Genomic DNA, 6,000 nt, shown 5'->3' with positions numbered 1-6,000 from the left:
ATTAGAAATTCGTTGTGCCACGAAAAGTAACTGCGAATAAATACATGCAGTTTAACTACAAAATGTCATATTTGTCACAAACAGAAAAAGTTGATATGTGTTCTTTTGTGATTTTATGATTTCAGTCACCTTTCATCCAATAACTTTAAAAAACTGAGTATTAACAGTTGCAAAAAGGGAACGATATGAGTCCTGAACTGGGCCTTATTATGATAGTTTCTTGAAGAAAAATTGCATGAGCTATGACCACTTAGTTAAATACAATCATGTAAACATTTGTTCATCAAACTTAAAGCCAACCTAATGGCTTGTCAACCGTAGATATGGCAATAACATTATTAGACCATAGTAAGCTTGTAGGGGACTCTTCCAATCTACTTCCTTTCTATGTTGTATTTACAAGTTTGGTTTAACTTTTTCTTCAAATGTCGACTAACTCATGAGACTAGAGGCGAATATACAAAAGAATGTGCTGCAGAACAAAACTGAAGTGCATTTACTCCTTTAACCTCCTGTCGTGTCAAGAAATGGTAAGCAACGACAAATTAAAGGCGTCTTCAGTGTTGTTATATTTTCTGGTCCTTTGGGATCATGGAGTCCATTCAACATATGTGTAATAGAGTTCCGCTTAAGCCGGTGCTAGGGGGCCTGGTTGTATTCTTTGCTTCCAAGGGATCTTTTTACAGATTTTATTAACTATCACAACAGCGATCTTTAAGTGCCGGCTGTAAAATGTCTCCCCGTACCTGGTCCTTTGGGATCAGGAGTCCATTCAACATATGTATAATAGAGTTCCGCTTAAGCCGGTGCTAGGGGGCCTGAGAAGTGTTACACATTTCATTACCTCTCATGAACAGACCAAATCAAACCGAGTCTGCTATTATTCTTCTTGGTTGTACAGTCGACATCGTACTTGCGACCACCTCTATTAAGCGATTTTTGTATTAAACGACCTGTCAAAATCCCTCCCGAACGTTTTCAGAATATAAATTCATTCCATTAAACGACTGTTCTTATTAAACGACTAGCGACCACATTTATATAGTCCCCATAGTTCTGTATATTTTGGATTTCCGGTATTGCTATTTTTATTTTCGCAAATCTATTTTTATTTGAACCAATCAGACGACTTGTTCGAATGTCAAAGAGTAAGAAAAATGTGCAGTCATTCCAGGGCTCGAACCCGGGACCCATCGCTTACAGAGCAAGTGGCCTACCGACTGAGCTAACCTGCTATCTGACATATTATGACATAAGAATTGTAAATATTAAAAATCAAGGCTAAATGAATATTTGCAAAATGTTGTAAGTTAAGCTCTGATTGGCTAGCGAAAGGGTCGTCAGAACGAGGCTATCAATAGGTCGTTCTCAGATTCTATGCGTAGCGTAATAGGATATGTACTTTAGTCAGATTGAGAAAAAGTTTTACTAAACATGCTGATATGTATAAATTTTATCATTTCTAGTAAATATGACTCTGACTGAGCATTGCAGAATTTTACATCTTGGTCCAGATAATGTTGAATTTTTTCTACATTTTTAAAGGATGTGATAGGCATGTCAATTGAATACCCAGTTATATGTAAATAATTTACTACATGTATTGAACACTGGAAACCATTAATGCAAGAATAGAAAGGGAAATATTTTCCTACTTATGTAGAACCTTATTTTTAATATGTATTGAACACTGGAAACCATTAATGCAAGAACAAATAGCAAGGTAAATACCTTCCTTCTTATGTAGAACTTTTTTTCGGCATAATAAACTCATTGAGTTACACATTACATTGTACAAAATGTAAAAGTTCTATTCAGTAATGTTTTTGAGAATCTAACTGGTCATCTAGTACAGTTAACAAAGAACCCGCCCGCTTAGCTCAGTAGGGAGAGCGTTGGCCTACGGATCGCGGGGTCGCGAGTTCGATCCCCGGGCGGGGTGTATGTTCTCCGTGACGATTTGATGAAAGACATTGTGTCTGAAATAATTCGTCCTCCACCTTTGATAATTCATGTGGGAAAGTTGGCAGTTACTTGCGGAGAACAGGTTTGTACTGGTACAGAAGTCAGGAAAACAGGTTAGGTTAACTGCACGCCGTTACATGACTGAAACACTGTTGAAAAACAAACAAACAAACAAACAGTTAACAAAGTACCTCCGTAGCCAAGTTTTCGACGGTATATACGGTGAGCACATAGCCTAGGTTTATAGGAATCACAGTCAGGCTATATGCCAACGGTATATCCCGTCAAAAACCTTTACAACTAATATTATATCGTGTATGGATGCAAAGATATACGTCTGATTAACTGGATCATAAGGAGAAAACAGGCAACAATAATAGCTCAATAGGTATCTTAAAAGTGACATAACGAACACATGTTTCAGTTATATCACCATTTAACATATCATCTGAAATACAATTAGCATCAATACTTAGCACTTAAAACCTAAACAGAGGTCGCTAAAACGATAAATATTATCTCAACAAGGTTCTTTTGTTTTACATTTATTAGCTACAAAAGGAATATATATACTCGTCTTAACATCTTTACAACAGACCAAACGCCGATTGCAAAGTTAAAGAACTGTTGCAAATAAGTCCTGAAATGTCTTACTGTGCAAACTAAACCATGTCAATGAGCTACACCATTTTGTTTCATATGACTTGGATTATTTCGTCAATTGTCCTGTATCCTTACCCTTACCCTAAGTCTAACCCTGAAAGTAAAGCAATTTTAAATATTTCAGAATAACAGTGTAAAGTCATAAAAATGCAAATTGTCTAGCCTTCTTGTGATTTTTTGCAAGTCCTGAATGACCTTATTGTGTATGTAAATATATCGCGTGACATGTGTGTACATAAAACCGCATTTCTGATATCGCATCCTGTCAAGGTGCCTACGTCATCCTAATCCTTAATGCAAAATATGAACGTGTCGTTGTTGTAATTGTCTCCATTGTCAATGGCCTTGCTGCATTTGTTATGACTACTAACCAAATTGCCATAGGTTAACAATTCATTGATTGTCATGTTTGCTGTTACATTTAAATACAGTCTACTTTTTATATTATATCGTATATTACCTACGGGCATAACAAATACAGTTAGTTGCAGGGTATTTGCATTTTTCATACCGAACACACCATTTTTCCCCACAACATGTTTTCGTCTTCGTTACACACAGGATCAGCCTGATTTACGTCAGTACCAATTCCCTTTTTCAAAAGATGCTGCATTTTGCTATCAAGCACGGTATCAAATTCCGATCCTTTTTATTCAAAAATGTTCATTTCGTGCACACCACACTCACGCAAACGTCTCAATAGTCCACATATGATTAGGTAAAATCTTTCCTGTGGATAACCTCGCCCTATTTGATTTTTTAGCCAGTACGACAGCACCGGTTTTTCAATTGTGTGAATTCCGGATATCAAAGTGTCTAAATTTTTGCCATGTATCAAATATGTTCCTGCCCAACTTGTGTTTTTGCCGAGATTTTATTGCGTCTGGACAACTTTAGTTCTTGTATTTCCTCATCCTTTGCCGGTTTCCCAAACCGTTTATCATGTAGTATACCTAATTTTGAAAAACTGTCTCAATTATTGTTTTCGAGTTTAGACATCTCCTGTTTAATTTCACTTATTTTTAGTTTGAACGTTCGTCTCCAAAAGCACATCATCTGGCAGTGGAATTTGTGATAGAAACACGTTTTCACTACTAAGATTCTGATCCTTTTTATTCAAAATGTTCATTTCGTGCACCCAACAATTCAGATTCCATAATTGTTCACGTACTGTACACACACAAAAAACAACAACATGTTTTTATTATATCTAATTAAATTCAACGATGACTGTCTCCCGAAGGTTTGAATTGAAATGACCGCTGCGCAATAGGTGAAATGGAAAGTTTTGACGACTGTTATCAGTAATTTTCAAGGAATGATTCATTAAATTTTAAAGAATAGTTTGTGTAGGTAGTTTGATATATAATGTAATGCTGCCAATATTGCTTTAGAATTAAACCACATGGGTAGCTATTTTTTTTATTTTCTAGTGGGCTACACCCCCCTCGAATATCTATTACATAGACCGTCATCTGCGCAAAAGGTTGCGCAGTAACAGCTATCGGTTATATACTTATCTGCTGTTATGTTGTCCATAAATGATCGTGAATCATTTTTATAATTGCAAACACTGGAACAAAGTCTGTCAACATATGTGACTGTTTGTTTGGAATCAATATGCATTATTATATGGAGAAATTATCATTGAGGTAGGAATATATTATTTAGTGTTATATTGAATTTCGATGTCAGACTGTTTTAATGCAAGAATAGTGTTATGGTGCAAATGGTTAAAATGCATAGTCTAAAGTTAATATTTACATGTACTATCAGTGAAATCATATAACATGATAGTGATTTTGTACATTACCATTTACTGTGTAACTTTAAAGTATAACATATGAAACGAATGTGACCTGGAATAGATTTATTCAAAACCGCTTGAATATGACACTGCCATTTCAAATGTTGGAAATATGTTATCTGCACACATACCACAGGCAAAATTTCAAAATTTACAGTCTCCTTTGAAACTATTTTATTTCCCAAACGGTGTATTTTAATATTGCCAGTTTTATTTCATTTCACATTTCCATTTTCTATGTTTGCATTAATATAAAGCGTTCAAAATCTCTATATTTCAAAAACAGTTGTTAAATCAAGATTTCCAGTTTTACAAGATACGGATGGCTATTACTGTTGTTAAGAATAATTATTTACCTACTGATTTTACGTCATTTTTACGTTAAAGAAACACACCTTTTGTATTTTAACAAATTTTGTATATAAATGTACAGGTACTGAAGATAAACTCGGACAGAAAATGACGTTTTTAATCTGTAACGTTTTTATTTCTGCAAATTAGCAATGGTTGGTATCAAAATTAAGCTTAACATTGACATAATTCAAAGTTATATTTAGTAAGTAGACTAACACGAAGTGAGGTCCTGAAAGAGGTATTTAAAATGGGATCTATACGGACGTTGACTGATGATAAATTCGACCACTGTGTTATTAAAAAAAATTCTCCATAGTATTATATTAAAACTTTCCGGAAACCTCTTCAACAGTCATTTCTGGATCAAGTAATGAAAAATGGCTCAATGTCAGAGTGCTACAACTGCAGTAAGAAGAGCAAGTCCCAAAGAGCGCGTCCAAAAAGTGCAATAATTCCACTGGGCGGAGCAAATTCAGGAAGTGTTGCAACTTTACTTGGCACAGCAACTCCAAATGGCACAGCAAATTCAGGTGAACTGGCTTAATGGTCATATAGGTATTTTAGCACAAGCACTGCCAAAACTATTGGTCTCGCACACGGAATTTACAAAGGCATTGCATTATTTAAGATACAGAAACTCGAGCATTTATTTAATAATGTATTTATGAATACGTAAAAGATAATACAAAGTAGACATCGTTAACACAACACAAAGATAGTGGTTCACTCGTCTACTGTGATTTTCTATGCTTTCTTGCAAAACTGGCATAGTCAAATGCAGATTTAAAACAAAGGACTTTTTATAACAGTTTCAAAAATAGAAAAAAAATAATTGAATTTTATATCTGAATTATACGTTCAGAAACACAATATGCGAAACAAATATGGAACACCATTAGGTAAAGCACTTCAAGGATAAAGATAAAGTTTGCATGTTTTTCTGTAGAAACACATGAAGGTCAGAACAGATAATAAAGAAAAAAAAAGTTTGCCTTTGAACTTTGAACGTTTGAAGGCAATTAACTGTGTTTTTTCGGGCGGGGGGTGGGGTGGGGGAGGGGGGGGGGGGTAGGGCAACTGGATTAACAAAACTTATTGTAACAGTTATTGTTTGCATATAATAAATCAATATTTGTATTTTTTTTTGTTTTATTGTAAGGTCAAAATGAACCTTTAGTTTAACTTTGTTCATTTTTGAAGAAACTGTATTT

General features: G+C 34.8%; 1 protein-coding gene across 4 annotated transcripts in view; it reads left to right on the top strand.

Moving 5' to 3' along the window:
- Positions 1 to 4,165: 4,165 nt before the first annotated feature.
- LOC128556332 (NXPE family member 3-like) overlaps positions 4,166 to 6,000 on the top strand; it is a 56,814-nt gene continuing 54,979 nt past the window's right edge. For 3 of the 4 annotated variants that reach the window (XM_053541062.1, XM_053541060.1, XM_053541063.1), the window contains exon 1: positions 4,930 to 5,319. The gene's annotated coding sequence lies outside the window, so the exon portion shown is untranslated. Of the gene's footprint in view, positions 4,281 to 4,929; positions 5,320 to 6,000 lie in introns of those variants that run through there. The other variant, XM_053541061.1, reaches the window with a different exon arrangement.

The sequence above is a fragment of the Mercenaria mercenaria genome, chromosome 4, assembly GCF_021730395.1.
Source record: "Mercenaria mercenaria strain notata chromosome 4, MADL_Memer_1, whole genome shotgun sequence".
NCBI classification, from domain to species: domain Eukaryota; kingdom Metazoa; phylum Mollusca; class Bivalvia; order Venerida; family Veneridae; genus Mercenaria; species Mercenaria mercenaria.
Note: the sequence above shows the minus strand (reverse complement) of the source record. Positions and strands in the feature narration are given on the sequence as shown.